Source organism: Canis lupus, chromosome X, assembly GCF_048164855.1.
Source record: "Canis lupus baileyi chromosome X, mCanLup2.hap1, whole genome shotgun sequence".
Taxonomy (NCBI): domain Eukaryota; kingdom Metazoa; phylum Chordata; class Mammalia; order Carnivora; family Canidae; genus Canis; species Canis lupus.
In genome coordinates, this window is record NC_132876.1 from 56216496 (window position 1) to 56236245 (window position 19750).

The 19750-nt window shown below is 39.6% G+C and overlaps 1 pseudogene; it reads right to left on the bottom strand.

The window, feature by feature from the left end:
- Positions 1–9523: 9523 nt before the first annotated feature.
- LOC140628763 (cyclin-dependent kinase 2-associated protein 1 pseudogene) lies at positions 9524–9880 on the bottom strand (annotated as a pseudogene).
- Positions 9881–19750: the final 9870 nt, after the last annotated feature.

Sequence of the window (19750 nt, forward strand, 5' to 3'; positions counted from 1 at the left end):
TTTTAAGATGTTGAGGAATGTTCCCTCTATCCCTACACTCTGAAGAGTTTTGATCAGGTATGGATGCTGTATATTGTCAAATGCTTTCTCTGCATCTAATGAGAGGATCATACGGTTCTTGGTTTTTCTCTTGCTGATATGATGAATCACATTGATTGTTTTACGAATGTTGAACCAGCCTTGTGTCCCAGGAATAAATCCTACTTGGTCATGGTGAATAATTTTCTTCATTTATTGTTGGATCCTATTGGCTAGTATCTTGTTGAGAATTTTTCGATCCATGTTCACCAGGGATATTGGTCTATAATTCTCCTTTTTGGTGGGGTCTTTGTCTGGTTTTGGAATTAAGGGGATGCTGGCCTCATAGAACGAATTTGAAAGTACTCCATCTCTTTCTATCTTTCCAAACAGCTTTAGGAGAATAGGTATGGTTTCTTCTTTAAACGTTTGATAGAATTCCCCTGGGAAGCCATCTGGCCCTGGATTTTTGTGTCTTGGGAGGTTGTTGATGACTGCTTCAATTTCCTCCCTGGTTATCAGCCTGTTCAGGTTTTCTAGTTCTTCCTGTTCCAGTTTTGGTAGTTTGTGGCTTTCCAAAAATACATCCATTTCTTCTAGATTCCCTAATTTATTGGCATATAGCTGCTCATAATATGTTTTTAAAATCATTTGTATTTCCTTGGTGTTGGTGGTGATCTCTCCTTTCTCATTCATGATTTTATTAATTTGAGTTCTCTCTCTCTTCTTTTAATAAGGCTGGCTAATGGTTTATCTATCTTATTAATTCTTTCAAAGAACCAACTCCTGGTTTTGTTGATCTGTTCCACAGTTCTTCTGGTCTTGATTTCATTGAGTTCTGTTCAAATCTTTATTAACTCTCTTCTTCTGCTGAGTGTAGGATCTATTTGGTGTTTTTTCTCTAGCTCCTTTATGTGTAAGGTTAGCTTTTGTATTTGAGTTCTTTCCACTTTTTGAATGGATGCTTGTATTGTGATGTATTTCCCCCTTAGGACTGCTTTTGCTGCATCCCAAAGATTTTGAATGGTTGTGTCTTCACTCTCATTAGTTTCCATGAATCTTTTTAATTCTTCCTTAATTTCCTGGTTGACCCTTTCATCTTTTAGCAGGATGGTCCTTAACTGCCATGTGTTTGAAGTCCTTCCAAACTTCATTTTTTTTTTCTTCCAAACTTCTTGTTGTGATTTAGTTCTAATTTCAAGGCATTATGGTCTGAGAATATGCAGGGGACGATCCCAATCTTTTGGTATGGGTTCAGACCCGATTTGTGACCCAGTATGTGGTCTATTCTGGAGAAAGTTCCATGTGTACTTGAGAAGAATGTGTATTCAGTTGAGTTTGGATGTAAAGTTCTGTAGATATCTGTGAAATCCATCTGGTCCAGTTTATCATTTAAAGCACTCGTTTCTTTGGAGATGTTGTATTTAGAAGACCTATCGAGTGTAGAAAGCGCTAGATTGAAGTCACCAACTATAAGTGTAGTATTATCTAAGTATATCTTAACGTGGGTCATTAATTGATTGTTATATTTTGAGGCTCCCACATTCGGGGCATATATATTGAGGATTGTTAAGTCCTCTTGTTGGATAGATCCTCTGATATAGTGTCCCTCTTCATCTCTCACTACTGTCTTCGGGGTAAATTTTAGTTTATCTGATATAAGGATATGCTACCCCTGGTTTCTTTTGAGGACCATTTGAATGGTACATGGCTATCCAACCTATTATTTTCAGCCTGTAGGTGTCCTTATGTGTAAAATGAGTGTCTTGTAGACAGCAAATAGATGGGTCCTGCTTTTTTTTATCCAGTCTGAAACCCTGCGCCTTTTGACGGTGTCATTAAGCCCGTTCATGTTCAGGGTTACTATTGAAAAATATGAGTTTAGTGTCATCCTTATATCTATTCAGTCCTTTTTTTTTTGTGGATTGTTCCACTGGACTTCTTCTTAAAGAGGAATTTTAAGAGTCCCCCTTAAAATTTCTTGCAGAGCTGGTTTGGAGGTCACATTTTCTTTCAGGTCCTGCCTATCTTGGAAGCTCTTTATCTCTCCTTCTATTCTGAATGAGAGCCTTGCTGGATAAAGTATTCTTGTTTGCATGTTCTTCTCATTTAGGACCCTAAATATATCCTGCCAGCCCTTTCTGGCCTGCCAGGTCTCTGTGGAGAGGTCTGCTGTTACCCTAATACTCCTCCCCATAAAGGTCAGGGATTTCTTGTCTCTTGCTGCTTTAAGGATCTTCTCTTTACCTTTGGAATTTGCAAGCTTCACTATTAAATGTCGAGGTGTTGAATGGTTTTTATTGATTTTTTTGGGGGGGGGATCTCTCTATTTCCTGGATCTGAATGCCTGTTTCCCTTCCCAGATTAGGAAAGTTTTCAGCTATGATTTGTTAAAATACATATTCCGGCCCTCTGTCCCTTTCGGCGCCCTCGGGAACCCCAATTAAACGTAGGTCTTTCTTCCTCAGGCTGTTGTTTATTTCCCTTAATCTATCCTCATGTTCTTTTAATTGTTTGTCTCTTTTTTCCTCAGTTTCCCTCTTTGCCATCAACTTGTCTTCTATGTCCCTCACCTGTTCTTCCACCTTGTTAACCCTCATCGTTAGGACTTCTAGTTTGGATTTCATCTCATTGAATTGATTTTTAATTTCTGCCTGATTAGATCTAAATTCTGCAGTCATGAAGTCCCTTGAGTCCTTTATGCTTTTTTCTAGAGCCACCAGTAGCTTTATAATAGTGCTTCTGAATTGGCTTTCTGGCATTGAATTGTAATCCAGATTTTGTAACTCTGTGGGAGCGAGGACTGTTTCTGATTATTTCTTTTGAGGTGAGTTTTTCCTTCTAGTCATTTTCCTCAGTGCAGAGTGGCCAAAAACAAGTTGTATTGGGAAAAGGAGAAAAAGAAAGGAGAGAAAGAAGGAAAGAAAAGAGAAAAAGAGAAAAGAAAAAATGAAGAAAAAAGAAAAAAAAAGAGAAGAAAAAGAGAAAGAAAAATAGGTTGGGGGAAGCAATCAGAAATCAAAAAGAAAAAAAAAACCCAGGGGAGTATCTTCTGATTCTGTATACTTTAAGTCCCTTGACTTCCCCTGGAACTGGTCCATCTAGCTGGTCTTCTGGGGAGGGGCCTGTTGTGCTGATTTTCAGGTGTTAGCACTTGGGGGAGCTGCTCTGCCCCCTGCCTGGTGCAGGGCTCAGTGGGGGTTGTTTACCCCGTGAGGCCGCAGGAGGAACAACCCCAGTGGCGTCGGCCAGCTGTGGAGCCCTGGAGTCAGCTCCCGCAGTAACTCCAGAGCTCTCCGTCTGCAGGGCCTGGAGGCTCCGGGGCGGGGCCGCTGATCTGCTCAGCTTGGGGCAGGAGCGTCCTTGCTGTCCTGTGCCCCTCCTGGCCTCTGCCTGCCCGGGGGGAGGTCAGAATCTGGGATGTTTCCTCAGTGCCCCGTGCTCCCGGGTCTGCTCTGTTGGATTCGTGCTCCCTGCCGGGCAGCCGCCTCCGCGAGCCGCCGCCGGAGACCCTCGAACTGCTCCGAGTCAAGCCGTGTGCGCGCTGTAGCCCTTTAGGGAGCTCGGTGCACTCTCCACGGGGCGCAGGTGTCTGTTAGTGTCCCAGGAAGCCTGAGGGCATCCCTGCCTTCTTGGGGTCCTGCTCCAACTCCCTGCGAGCCCCTTTCCGCCCGGGAAGGTCGGTGCAGCTCCTGCGTCTCCGGGACGGGGCTCTCCTGTCCTGGGGACACTCGCTCCGGCCTTAGCCCGGCTCCTCACGGGTCCCCTCCCCCCTTGGATGCCTTTGTTTCTTTATTTCTTTTTCCCCGTCTTCCTACCTTGATAGAAGTGTGAACTCTCTCTCACTGTAGCATTCAAGCTGTTCTCTCTTTAGATCTCAGGCCGAATTCATAGATTTTCAGGATGATTTGAAGGTTATCTAGGTAATTTGGTGGGGTTAGGTGATTTGGGGACCCTACTCTTCTGCCATCTTGCTCCTCCCCCCACAAGAAAGATTTGTTATGTTACATTGCCCTTCTGTGTTATGAGTCCAGGATTGGAGGAACCTCATGGACCTGCCCTAAAGTATCTTAGGTTTTAGTCAAGGTACAGACTCGGTTGAGTAGTATTTGTGGAGGAGCTAAGATGGTAGTATAGTAGGAGGACCCTACACTCCTCTCATATCTGGAACACAACCAGATAACTATCAAATATTCTGAATACCCAAGAAATTGACCTGAAGAGTGACAGAAAAAACTTCACAACTAGAGTGAGAGAAATGGCCACATCGAGGTAAATAGGAAGTGTGGAGACATGGTTTGGGGGAGAAGCTGATTATTGGTACTGTAGAAGGGAGCCTGGTTTTGGAGAAAGGCAGGAGGGAGTGGAACTCATAGAGATAGACACAAGGAGAACACTTTCCCAAAGCCGTTGGCTGGGAAAAAAAAAGAGGGACTGATTTTTGTGAATTTTTGCAACCAGTGGGTCTCAAACACTAAATTTTATAGGTTGGCAGGCTTGACTGGGATACATCTGAAAATGCAGCTCTACTCCTGGAAAGAACGCAAGCAAGCAACCTCAGGACAGATGGCACCATCTGAGGATCTCCTAAGACACAGGGACAGAAACTAACTGTTCACTCTTATTGGAACACATGTATCAGAGATAGCTTTCATAAAATGCCCCTACAGGTACAAAAAAAGGTAGCAGGAGTCATTTCCCTCCCACACCCATCAGCGTAGGTGCAGAGATACCTGCTGCAGAGATACACAGACACTAACTGTTAAGTCTGCTTTGCTGCAAATCCCATGCCCCTGTAGTCCGGTGCAACTATCCTTCTCAGTCAAAGCTGCATCCATCCCAGTGAAATGAGACCCTCCCCTAGAAGACCAACACAAGTCTGCCACAGCATGCCCCTAAAGTTTGGAGTTTTAAAAGTCAGCAACCTTGCCTGAGCTAGAGCCAGAGTGTACTGGGCTGCTCCAGGCAGGCAAGCAACCTAGAGGCAGAAAGCATAAAACAGTGATTTGAAAATGCCTAGGACATACTAGGGAAAACTATTCACTTTCCCAGGAATGCTTCTCTGAGAACAGTAGAAACAAAGGAGCTGGCTGGCACCATTTCCCTCCCTCACCCCTCAGCATAAACCAACTTCAGTAAACAGCACACTGCCAACACTGGCTGCCTAAACTGCTTATACCAAGACCCCCCCCCCCCTTGCAATCTGTTGGTACAGTTTTTCTCAGGCAAGTGTGCCTAAGGACCAGTGCAAAGGGACCCTTCCCTAGAAAATCAGCAGAAACTCCTGTATATACCACATGTACTCACCATAGAGTTCTGCAAGGCTTCAATATTAGTGGAAGTAGCATCAGGTCTCATTTAACAAGCAGATCAGAGTATACCTAATTAAAACTCACCACATGCTGGCTAAGGTCTAGACACCACCCAGTATATGCAAGGAGAGCCTTTGCAGATGATTCATTTGAGGGATAGAGAAGCCAAGACACAGCAGGAGAGTGCAGAGAGAACACAACAGAGACACTCCCTTGAAGGGCCAGGTCTTAAACACTATATAACCTCTTCCTCATAAAGCTTGTACTCTCAGAAACAGTAAACATAACAGGCTTTTCTAACACAAAGAAGAATACAGAGACCTAGGCAAAATGTCAAGATGGAGGAATTCATCCCAAATGAAAGAATGAGAAAAGGTCATGACAAGTGATAATTGAAACTGACTCGATGAAGTGACCACAAGGTTGGAAGAAGCAGAGGAATGAATAAGTCACATAGCAGACAAAATAATGAAGCTGAACAAAAGAGAGAAAGGGGTATTATGGATCATGAGATTAGACACAGGGAACTCAGTGATTCCATTATATGTAATAGTATTTGTATAAAAGGAGCCCAAGAAGAAGAGGGAGAAAATAGGGCAAAGAGTTTATATGAGGAAATAATAGCTGAAAACATCTCTAGTTTGGGGAAACAAACAGACATCCAGATCCAGAAGGTACTATGTCTCCCAACAAAATCAACAAAAGCAAGGACACCTGGGTGGTTCAACCAGTTAAGCATCTGTCTTCAGTCAGGTCATGATCCTAGGGTCCTGGGATCAAGCCCCACGTCAGATTCCTTGCTCAGCTGGGAGCCTGCTTCTCCCTTTCCCTTTGCCTGCTGCTACCCATGCTTGTGATTGCTTTCTGTGTGTGTGTGTGTGTCAAATAAATAAATATGTCTTTTTTAAAAAGATAAAAAAACTTTTAAAAATCAACAAAAGCAGACCAACACCAAGACATATTGTAGTTAAAATTTCAAAATACAGTGATAAAGTAAAAATCCTAAAAACAGCAAGACAAAAGAAGTCCTTAACTTACAAGGGAAGACCCATAAGCCTAGCTGCAGATGTCTCCACAGAAAGTAGTCAATCCAGAAGAAAACGGCATGATACATTCAATGTGCTGAGTGGAAAAAACTATGCAGCCAAGAATACTGTCAATAATTATTCTGAATGTAAGTGAACTAAACGCTCCAATCAAAGGACATAGAGTGTCAGAAGGGTTAAAAAATAAGATCCATTGATATGCTGCCTATAAGAGACTCATTTTTGACCTGAAGATACCTGAAGATGGGAAGTGAGGAGTTGGAGAACCATCTATCATGCAAATGGACATCAAAAGAAAGCTGAAATAGCACTACTTCTATACGACAAAGTAGATTTTAAAACAAAGACTAGGGATCCCTGGGTGGCGCAGCGGTTTGGCGCCTGCCTTTGGCCCAGGGCGCGATCCTGGAGACCCGGGATCGAATCCCACGTCGGGCTCCCGGTGCATGGAGCCTGCTTCTCCCTCTGCCTGTGTCTCTGCCTCTCTCTCTCTGTGACTATCATGAATAAATAAATAAAATATTTAAAAAAAAATAAATAAAACAAAGACTATACCAAAAGATGAAGAAGGTCCTTATACCATAACAAAAGGGGACTATCCAAGAAGATCTAATAATTGTAAATATTTATGTTACCAACTTGGAAGCATCCAAATATATAAAACAACTTATAACAAACATAAAGGAATTCATTGATAATAATACAATAATAGTAGGGGCCATAAATTCTCCACTTACAGGAATGAACAGATCATCTAAGCAGAAAATCAACAAGGAAACAATGACACACTGGACCAGATGGACTTAAAAGATATATTAACAGCATTTCATCTTAAAGCAGCAGAATACACATTCTTTTCAAGTGCACATGGATATTCTCCAGCATAGATCACATACTGGGTCACAAATCAGGCCTTAAGAAGTATGAAAAGATTCAGTTCTACTATACAGCTTTTCTGTCCACAACCTATGAATCTTGAAGTCAACCACAAGAAAAATTGGCGAGGACCACAGATACATGGAGGTTAAAGAACATCCTAAAAAGAATGGATGAGTTAACCAGAAAATTAAGAAATTAAAAAAAAAGAAAGAAAACACAATCATTCAGAAACTTTGGGATACAACAGAAGCAGTCATATGAGGGAAGTATATAGCAATACAGGCCAATCTCAAGAAACAAGAAAAATCTCAAATATACAACCTATCCTTATACCTAAAGGACCTAGAAATAGAACAAAAAAAGCCAGCAGAAGAAAAATTATAGAGTACCGAACAAATAAATGATATAGTAGTAAACAACAACAACAACAACAAAAAACCAGTAGAACAGAACAAATCAATGAAACAAGAGCTGATTCTTTGAAAGAATTAAGAAAACTGATAAACCCCTAGCCAGAGAGAGAGAGAGAGAGAGAGAACCTACATAAATAAAATCACAAATGACAGAGTGGAAATAACAATCAGCACCACAGATATATAATTTTAAGAGAATATTATGAAAATTTATATGCCAACAAATTGGATAATCTGGAATAAAACGATAAATTTCTAGAGATGTATAAACTACTATAACTGAAACAGGAAAAATAAAGAAAATTGAACAAACCAATAACCAGCAAAGAATTGAATCAGTAATCAAAAAATCTCCCAACAGAACATAAGTCCAGTGCCAGATGGCTTCCCAAAGGAATTCTACCAAACATATAAAGGGAATAATAGGAATACCTATTCTCACAAACTGTTCCAAAAGATAGAAGGAAAACTCCCATATTCTTTCAATGAGGCTAGCATTACCCTGATTCCAAAATCAAATACTCCACTAAAAAAGAGAATTACAGGCTAATATCCCTGATGAACATGGATGCAAAGATTTTCAGCAAATCTAATCCAACAGTAGATTAAAAGAATCATTCACCATGATCAAGTGGGATTTATTCCTGGGTTGCAAGGATGCTTAACTATTCTCAAATCAATCAATGTGATACACCACATTTATAAATGAAAGGATAAGAACCACATGATCCTTTCAATGAATACAGAAACCAGCATTTGACAAAGTACAACATCCATTCCTGACAGAAACCCTTAACAAAGTATGGATAGAGGGAACATACTTCTACATTCATAAAGGCCATATAGGAAAAACCCATAACTAATATCATCCTCAATGGGGAAACACTGAAAGTTTTTCCTCTACCATCAGGAACAATACAGGGATGTCCACTCTCAACACTGTTTTTTTTTTTTTTTAATGAAAATAAGTTCTATTACTTCAAGTAATAAACATAAACAAAGATGCAAACAATATTAGTCCATTTTCTTCCAGATGTTTGGATCAATTTACAGGAAAGGCAAAACTGAAATCCAATTATAATCTTTGTAGGAATATTTTTTGGGGGGTGGGGGTTCTTGTTAGGTTAGGTTTGTTAGGTTGCTTTTTCTTCTGTATTAATAGTGTGTGCATTTTTTATACTGATCTCAAAACATGTATAGTCATGCAATCAAATGCTTAAGCACAAAATATATTCCATTAAGTGGAATCCACATGTAGCAAATGTATAAACTAAAAACAAAATTCCCAGAGTTGTATTAACTTATGAAAAGGAACAAGAAACAATCTGAGTAATGTAACTGTATTCAAAGTAAATGACGAAAGTGAGACACTGGTATCTTTGCTGTGAGATAGATATCTTTTAGGTACACCTTTTAAATCAATACTTAAAAAGACAAAACCTGGGGCAGCCCCGGTGGCGCAGCGGTTTAGTGCTGCCTGCAGCCCAGGGTGTGATCCTGGAGACCCTGGATCGAGTCTCACGTCAGGCTCTCTGCATGGAGCCTGCTTCTCCCTCTGCCTGTGTCTCTGCCTCTCTCTGTGTGTGTGTCTCTATGAATAAATAAATAAAATCTTTAAAAAGAAAAAAAAAACAAAAACAAAACCTGGGCGGTTCATAGCTATTTAAAATGTGAAATCCTAATCAACTTCAAATATATTTCTCAACCTCAGAGTCTCATGAACCACGGGAGGAACATGGGAAGGGGAAACCAAACTGTTACCTTTTTGAAAACAAGAGTTTCATTGGAACATGGGAGATGAGCTGTAATTTCTCATCTTGGAAGGAGATGGAAAACCTCCCACACTAACAGGCAGCTAGGATCTGGCATTCTGCTCTATTTCAACCAAGTACTCTGGAACCAGTTTTCTGGTGTAAATGATGTGATGCCTCATTTTAGTCTCTCCATGGCACTCTCTTGTTTCCCACATAGGTGGGTCTAATCTTTCTCCAACTCCTCCATGATGGCCAATAGTTTAGTATATTTTCCTTGGGGTGCATGGCTGTTCCCACTTCCCTGGATGTAGACCGGAGATGATGGATGGCCTGTAGTCACTCAGCAGCTAGTAGTATTGTGAGGATGCTGCCATACTGGCACAGGGCAAGTGGACACTGCCAGCAGTATTGAGGGAGAAGGCAGGCATGTTCATTGTCAAATATGGTTTGTAAGACATCTTCTCCCTGCCAATCAGCAGAGTGCGCTGGAAGGGGCTCTGAGGGCCAGTGATGGTGGCATCAGTGGCAAAGCCAGGTGGCAGCAAGGCAAATCCACAGCCCAGTGCCAACCATGTAACCCCTGACCAGCTCCAGCACACTTTTTGTTGTTGATAGTTGGGGCTGCAGGATCAAATATTACTGTCCCTCACCCTGATACCCACTGCAGTATATCACTCATACATCAGAAAGGTTGACTCAAGGGCAGCCACAAATTTGAGCAGAGCCAGCAGGTAGGCCCTGGCAAAGGAGGCTCACCACTGTTAATTAACATAGTACTGGAAGTACTAGCTACAGCAATCAGACAACAAAAAGAAATAAAATGCATCCAAATCTGCAAGGAAGAAGTCAAACTTCCACTATTTGCAGATGATATGATACTCTATGTAGAGAACCCAAAAGACTCCATCAAAAATCGATAGAAATGAAACACAAATTTAATGTGCAGGATACAATATCAACATACAGAAATCTGTTGCATTTCTTACACCAATAATGAAGCAGCAGAAAGAGAAATCAAGGAATCAATTCAATTTACAATTTCACCAAAAACCCTAAGATACCTAGGAATAAACCTAACTAAAGAGGTAAAAGATCTGTACTCTGAAAACTATAAAGCACTGATGAAAGAAGTTGAACATAACAAAATAAAAGGAAAAAACATTCCATGCTCATGGATTGGAAGAAAAATATTGTTAAAATGTCTATACTACCTAAAACAATTTACACATCTAATACTATCCCTATCAGGGCACTTGGGTGGCTCATTGGTTGAGCATCTGCCTTTGACTCAGGTCATGATCCAGGGTCCTGGGATCGATTCCTGCATCCAGCTCCCCAAGGGAGACTGCCTCTCCCTCTGCCTATGTCTCTGCCTCTCTTTCTGTGTCTCTCATGAATGAATGAATGAATAAATAAATGATCAAATAAATAAATATATAAATAAATAAAATCTTTAAAAAAATAATACAATACTTATCAGAATACCACGATCATCTTTCATAGAGCTGGAAGAAACAATCCTAAAATTTGTATGGCACACAAAAGATCCCAAATAGCCAAAGCAACCTTGAAAAAGAAAAGCAAAGCTGGAGGCATCAGAATTCTAGACTTCAAGTTTTATACAAAGCTGTAGTGGTGGGAATGCAGACTGGTGCAGCCACTCTGGAAAACAGTATTAAGGTTCCTCAAAAAAATAAAAATAGAACTATTCTGGGGTGCCTGGGTGGCTCAGTAGGTTAAGCATCTGATTCAATTTTGGCTCAGGTCACGATCTCAGTGATGTGAGATATAGAGACCCCTGCTCAGCACGAAGCCTGCTTAAGATTCTCTCTCTCTCTCTCTCTCTCTCTCTCTCCTCCTGCCACTCACACACAAAAACATGCACTCTTTCTTTCTCTCTCTCAAAACAAAAACAAGGGGGATCCCTCCGTGGCTCAGCGGTTTAGCGCCTGCCTTTGGCCCAGGGCATGATCCTGGAGTCCCGGGATCGAGTCCCATGTCGGGCTCCCGGCATGGAGCCTGCTTCTCCCTCCTCCCGTGTCTCTGCCTCTCTCTCTCTCTATGTCTATCATAAATAAATAAAATAAATAAATATTTAAAAAAACAAGGCAAAACAAAACAAAAAACAAACTACCCTATGATCTAGAAATTTCACTACTAGATATTTACCCCAAAGGTTGCAAAAATACTGATTTGAAGGGACACATGCACACCGATGTTTATAGCATCATTATCAACAATAATCAAATTATGGAAAAAGCCCAAATGTCCATTGACTGATGAATGGATAAAGAAGACATATATAGGACATTTACTCAGCCAGAAAAAAAGAATGAAATCTTACCATTTACAGGGGCATGGAGCTAGAGTATTATGATAAGTGAAATAAGTCAGTCAGAGAAAGACAAATACCCCATGATTTCACTCATATGTGGAATATAAGAAATAAAACAAATGAACATGGTGGGGGGGGGCAGGGAACAATCCAGGAAATAGACTCTTAGTATTTAGGTTACTGGAGGAGAGATAGGCATGGGGATGTGTTAAATAGTTGGTGGGTATTAAAGAGGGCACTTGTTGAGATGAGCACATGGGTGTTGTACATAAGTGATCAATCACTGAATTCTACAACTAAAGCTAACACTACACTGTATGTTAAGTAACTGGAATTTAAATAAAAATAGAAGAAAAAAAACGATTCAGTCTGGGTTGTAGTTATTTGAAGACTTGACTAGGACAATAAGATCAAATTCCAAAATGCCTCTTTCATATGGCTGTTAAAAGACTCAGTTCTAGGGGCCCTGGTGTGTCGCAGTGGTTGAGCATCTGCCTTTGGCTCAGTTCGTGATCCTGGGGCACTGGGATTGAGTCCTGCATCAGGGTCCCCACGGAAAGTCTGCTTCTCTCTCTGCCTATGTCTCTGCCTCTCTCTGTGTGTCTCTCATGAAAAAATAAATAAAATCTTAAAAAAAGAGACACAGTTCTTTCTCACATGGACTTTTCTCCTGACACGGCAGCTGGCTTAGCCTAAATTGAGTGATCAAGGAAAAAGGGAAAAGTGAAAGTGCTCTTATGACCTAGCCTCTGAGGTCACACACTGTCTTTTCTGCTTTATTCTATTTATTAGCAGCAAGTCTCTAAGTCTGCATGCACTCAGGAAAGGGGAATAAATTCTTCCTCATAAAGAGAGGGAGACCAAAGAATCTATGGACATTTAAAATCATCATATGGTTTCACTCATATGTGGAATATAAGAAATAAAGAGATTATAAGGGAAAAGAGGGGGAAAGAGTAGGAAAAATTAGAGGGAGACAAACCATGAAAGAATCCTAACTCTGAGAAACAAAGGGTTGCAGAAAGGGGGGTAGTTGGCGGGTTGGGGTAACTGGGTGACAGGCACTGAGGAGGGCACGTGATGGGATGAGCACTGAGTGTTATACTATCTTTGGCAAATCGAACATAAATTTAAAAAATGCAAAAAAAAATCTTAAATAAAAATAATTCAATCCTCAGAGCCTGGCCCAGAAAGGGGACATTAGTGGGGAAAATCTGAATAAAATATATAGTTTAGTAAATAGTATTGTATCGATATTAATGTACTAGTTTTGATCATTGTGCCAAGGCTACATAAGATGTTAACATGGGGGAAATTGAGTAAAGGGTCCCAGGGAGCTCTTTGTCCTATCTTTGCAACTCTTCTGTAAATCCAAGTATATTTCATAATAAAACCACTAAAGAAAAAAAATAAAATAAAAAATGAAACCATGCTTCCAGTCAGTTACTCAGGGTACATTAAATAATCTAGCCTTTGAGTGAGAGACCTCACTGTGGAGGCCGAGAAAAAATTAAGGCCATTCCACCTCAAGTTTAGCATTAGCACAAGTACAGCCATCTTAGGCCTCTGTGAATAAGAGCTGAACTTTACCTTACTTCAGTTAGGCCCCATATTAGAATGAGAACAAAGCTCAGAATGCCCTAGGCAGGAAATCCCATATCAAAAGGACGACAGACCTCAGAATGCCCTCGGCAGGGAATCCCATATCAGAAAGACAATGGAGCTCAGAGAATCCCGAATCAGATCTTAAGAAACTCCCCCCTTCCCCCCCACTTGTTGGAATGGGGGAAAAAAAAATTCCTCCACCCCTTCTGAAAATCCCCTAGACCAGCCCATTAAAAAACCAGCTGTAACCCACGTTGAGGTCCAAGCCCCTGCTCCGCTGTGTCGGGTATACTTGGACCCAAGCTCGAGCTTGTAAATAAACCCTCCTGTACTTGCATTGGTGTCTGCTCCTTGGTGGTTTCTCGGATTCACAATCTTGGGCACAACATCACAAGAGCTAAAAGCAAGGCATTCAGGCACCCAAAAACTAAGCTGACTCAAATTTAGGACAGGAAATTAGCTCTCAAATGGGAAATGGAATTTAATTCACCACCTTAACTAAGGAATTGATAATTGTTTAGAGCAGGAATAACAGGAATTTAGTGGACACGGAAGTGCCCAGGGAGTATTCTTACATCATACTGGGCAGTTTGAAACAGTCAAACTGAAGGAGAGGTTTCTTAATGTAGTTCTAGGATAAGTCAATGATGCCTCAGGCACTGGGCAAGGAAGAAGCAGCAATTTGACTGCCTTTATAACTATTAACAATGGGCCTGGGGAAGGAGGAATTGACAGAGATGACTATTTGTAATATATAGATAAGCATGATATAGAGATACATATTGGGAGTCCCTCGGGAAAAAAAATACATAGAAAGAACCTTGGGATAACTGGTACGAATTTCAAAAATGTAGTGTCCTGCTGCCTGCCCCCTCCTAGCACACACTCTGGTTTACAAATGGTAGTAAAAAGCAGCAAATGATAAGAAGATGAAAGTGACTCCAAATTCCCTCATTGGCCACTGCTTTCTGTCCTGGTTATGTATTAGTAAAATATCCAACTTTATTATCATGGGAGTCGCATCCTCAGAACTCCACCACCACAATAGGGGGCAGCAGATTCTATCACTACTGTTCAGCTAGTTTTCTAATTACTGATGTTATTTCACAGATAAATGGTAGTGGTTGCTATGCTTTTAAGTCTTTTTTTATCCTCACCTAAATTCAGTTCCAATACCTTTAGGCAAATCACAATTTTAATGAATGTAAACCTAGAAGCCACCAAGGGGACTTTGTAAGGAACTCGCAGGGGAGGGAGGATGTAGAGATAATGAGAGTTCACTAGCCAAGTTATATGTATGCAGGGTATATGATTTAGAAAGGTTGGTTCCTCTCTAAAAAACAAGCAGAGCTAATTGTTGAGAAATGAAGAAGATATAAACAGTATTCTAATCTCTGGAATTCACCACTTCATTAAAATAGTACCAGAGGTTTCTAGTTTGGATGGAAGGAACCTTAATTTTCGGATCCTCTGCTACACAAAGCATCACTGATGCTGCCTTATTGAAATAATATTATCTAAATATTTTTCTTTACATGATTCAAATTTAGTTGCTCGCAGTAGTATACAGAAAGCAACAATTCTGTTCTATAGTCAAAGCAGAAGGCAGAGAAAAAACTGGTGGACAATTATGAGTCTGAAAATATTTTGTGTAAGCAATGCTTTGTATAAGAAAAACTGTAAACAAATGCATTTGTATATTTTTGTGGTGATGATCACTGCTAGTGGCATATATTTTTTCCAATTAATTCAGCAAAAAAGATGCTTAAATGTTCGTGAGGTAATATATGAGAAATGAAATAAACCACACACAAAAAACATCTAAAGCAAATTCAGACTTATGAAATCTCACTTTAAAATCAATGCTCGGGGTGCCTGGGTGGCTCAGGTAATGATCTCAGCGTCCTGTCTATCTCTCTCCCTCTGCCACTCATCCCACTTGTGCTCACTTTCTCTCTCTCTCTCTCTCTCTCTCTCTCTTTCGTGCGCGCACATGCTCCCAAATAAAAAAAATCTTTAAAAAAGTAAAATAAAATCAATGCTCAATTCTTGTCAGAATAATGTTCATTTTAGCAATTTTTTTCTCATTTCTTTTATTTCTCTCCATCCTCATGTCTCAAGTTCCTAGATTCTGTCCACTTAACTTTTAATTTAGAATCTCTTCCAGTCTCTTCATAGTTGGCTATATATCAAAGGTTATTGTTTATTCCCTAGAAGATTGGGAAATTGTCTGTGAACAGCTTTATATTTAACTACATTTCTCTAAGAGCACAGGTTTTGTTTCTCTTTTCTCCTGAACGTATTCTTCTCTGTCTAGTTGCTTGAATTTGGTTCCTTTTTTTTATTGTTGAAGAACTATAGTTTTTTATTCCTTTTACAATATTTGCACAGTTAATGCAATAATATTTTTATTCTATGTGATTAAGGTTGAGTCTAGAGAAAGGTATTTCTCAGTCTCCTTCACTTTCTTCTCAGCATGATTCCTATAACACACACATATTTGCTCACTTCAAATAGAAAGATAAATTTAATGTTTTCCTTGCAAGTTACAGAGGTAGCCCTTTGGCTTCTATAATTCTTTGGTGTAGACTAAGTGGATTTCTCATCTTTTGAAGTTATTTTTTTTAAATAATTTTTTGTTTACTGTCATAGGAAAATATCCTGGCCTCTTCAAGTTTAGTGTTTTTTTTCCCCCCACTTTAAAGGCAGCCCCTCCTTCCCATACAATTTAGTCTTTGAAATAGACTGTTAAACATCTAGACTTACTTTTTATTGGGAGACACAAGTTGGGGAAAAGTGCTTCAAAAGAGCTAAAAATATCCTGTTGTCAAAAATGCCTTCTTTGGACTTCAGGACCTGGAATATGAGCTGTGAGTGAGCACATTTCTAAGTACAAGATCAACTGCATTGCTCCTAAGGTGTGGGGAGGTGAATTCAGGCATTTCCTTTTCCATAGGTCCTTTGGCTTTATACACATTTAGTCATGGAGGCAAGAGGAGATATTGAGGCAAGTCAGCACTTGCTAGATACACCTGGAGGAGAAGTGGGGTAAAAATATTTATCTTCCCCAACTACCACAATGAAAGCAGAGTAAATCCTCTTCTAGATCCCCTCCCCCGTTTAGGCACTTTACACTCCACAGGACTCCTTATGTCTCTCATTCACCCTCACAGACTGCTTGCAGTTTGGCATTCTAGCAGCAATGAGTGTAAGTTTGAGGAAGAGCAAAGCACTTGAGCCATAGTAGAAAACATTTATCAAGGTCAATTTCTTAAATAAGCCAGATTTGAGTTCCATATTTGTTTAGCAAAAGCAGGAGATTAGATTGGGTATAAAGGAAACATTATATACAAATGATTAGAGGTTGTTCAGAAAGACAATTTGCTTTTGTGCTTGAAGTTTTTTGCTTCAATTGTTTCTCATCATCTTTTTTTCACCATATTTGAAATGAAAATTGAATATCTTAGTTTAGCATACAAGTATTTATTTATTTATTTATTTATTTTTATTGGAGTTCAATTTGCCAAAATATAGCATAACACCCAGTGCTCATCCCATCAAGTGCCCCCCTCAGTGCCCGTCACCCAGTCACCTCCAACCCCTCCACCCACCCCCTTTCCACCACCCCTTGTTCATTTCCCAGAGTTAGGAATCTGTCATGTTCTGTCTCCCTTTCTGATATTTCCGACTCATTTTTTCTCCTTTCCCTTTTATTCCCTTTCACTATTTTTTATATTCCCCAAATGAATGAGACCATAAAATGTTTGTCCTTCTCCGATTGACTTATTTCACTCAGCATAATACCGTCCAGTTCCATCCACCTCAAAGCAAATGGTGGGTATTTGTCGCTTCTAATGGCTGAGTAATATTCCATTGTATACATATACCACATCTTCTTTATCCATTCATCTTTCGATGGACACCAAGGCTCCTTCCACAGTTTGGTTATTGTGGACATTGCTGCTAGAAACATCGGGGTGCAGGTGTCCTGCCGTTTCACTGCATCTGTATTTTAGCATATAAGTATTTTCATGCTCTGGCTTCATCTGACTTGCTTCCATCTCCAACTTCACACCACACCAATCAGTGCACCTTAATCTCCAGTCTTTCCATACCACTTTAAATTCCAGAACATGCCATGGTGTGTCACACAATCTTCCCACATGATTCTAATACTGCCTTTATTATCCTTGTGCCTCACTTCATTACATCCATTTGTTTACATTCTACTCATCTCCTAAATTTTAGTTCACATATGACATTGCCAGAAAGCCCTTGCCTTACCTCTTGGGGAACTGAACAATCACTCCTTCCTCCTAAATGCTCCTGTAGTAACTCATTATAATCTATTTTTACACATTTGCCATATTAGATCATATTGTCTGGTTTTTAAATGTCTGTTTTCACATTGGGCTGAGGTAATTTTTTTGAGGAGGACTAATTTACATGCTTGTCTTAATCCCAGGACTTTACATATAATTAAAGTTAAAACGAATGAATGCATAAGAATGTGATATTTAATTGGAAATACAGAATATTGTAAGATCTTGAATTCTGGTCATGTTTAGAGATTTATTGATAGTTGATGAGCTAGTAGATGATAGAGTTTAAAACCAATTAAAAAAACAAAACTGCATCTGTTTACTTTTAGTAACTGGATTAAACTGAGCGGTTAGTGATAAATTAATGGCTTGGTCTTTACACCAAACTTTGTACATTCAGTTACAACCCATTTTATTTTTGTAAAACATTTAGAATGCAGTGTCACAGAAGCTCTCAAGAAAATTATTGTCTAGATGACCACTTCCTCTGATATATTATAACCTTCTTGAGGGTAAACATAATGCTGTGCAGTTTTTGGCAGATTGTAGATGCTTAATAAATATTGAGTAAATGGGGAGTCTAAAATCAATAACACAATAACTACCATTTATTGAGCGCTTCCAATGTGCTCAAAATTTTCTGGGTGCTTTCTGATTGATAGCTACCATTATTTTCCCTATTTTACAGATGAGGAGGCTGAGAGGCAAAAAGAAATCGCAAAATTTTCCCAAGGTCAGACAGCTGGGGTATATACCATCCATTTTTGCTGTAGAGTCTGTTTTTTGCTACCATATATGTGGACTTCCCTGAATTAATTAAGTGTACTTTATAACTTCCATTTTTGATTAATTATGGATGAAATATCCACAATCCTGTCTGATAATCATTTCCATGTTTCTTTATAATTTCTTATCACTTCATACATCACTAAGAAAAATAGCATTGTTTAGCCAGTATTTTTAGAAATTTAAATGACTGAAATTATACTGTATTTTACTGTGTGCTTTGCCTTTTTATATATATTTTATTTAAATACAATTTGCCAATATATAGTATAACACCCAGTGCTCATCTCATCATGTGCCCTCCTTAATGCCCATCACCCAGTAACCCCATCCCCCACCAACCGCCCCTTCTGCAACCCTTTGTTTGTTTCCCAAACTTAGGAGGTTATCATGGTTCATCTTCCTCTCTAATTTTTCCCCACTCACTTTCCCTCCTTTTCCTTATAATCCCTTTCACTATTTCTTATATTCCCTGTATGAGTGAAACCGTATGATGATTGTCCTTCTCCGATTGACTTCACTCAGCATAATACCCATTCATGTTGATGTAAATGGTAGGTATTCAACTTTTCTGATGGGAAAGTAATATTACATTGTAAATATATACCACATCTTCTTTATCATCTGTTGAAGGACATTGGGGCTTTTTCCACAGTTTGACTATTATGGATATTGCTACTATGAACATTGGGGTGCAGATGTCCTGCCATTTCCCTACATCTGTATCCTTGGGGTAAATACCTAGTAGTGCAATTGCTGGGTCATAGGGTAGCTCTATTTTTAACTTCTTGAGGAAAAATAAGTTTTCCTGTTTTCCAGAGTGGCTACACCAGCTTGTCATTCCCACCAACAATACAAGACTGTTCCCCTTTCTACACATCTTCCCCCAAATTTGTTCTTCCTTGTCTTGTTCATTTAACCCATTCTCACTGGTGTAAGGTGGTATCTCATTGTAGTTTTGATTTGAATTTCCCTGATGGCAAATGATTTGGAACATTTTGTCATGTGCTTATTGGCCATGTGTAACTCTTCTTTGCAGAAAGGTATGTTCAAGTCTTCTGCCCAACTCATTACTGGATTATTTGTTTCTTGAGTGTTGAGTGTGTTTATAAATCTTGGATACTAACAATTTATCTGATATTTAATTTGCAAATATCTTCTCCCATTCTGTAGGTTGTATTTTATTTTTGTTGACAATTTCCTTTGTTGTGAAGCAGCTTTTTATCTTGACAAAGTCCCAATAGTTCATTTTTGCTTTTGTTTCCCTTGTCTTCATAGAT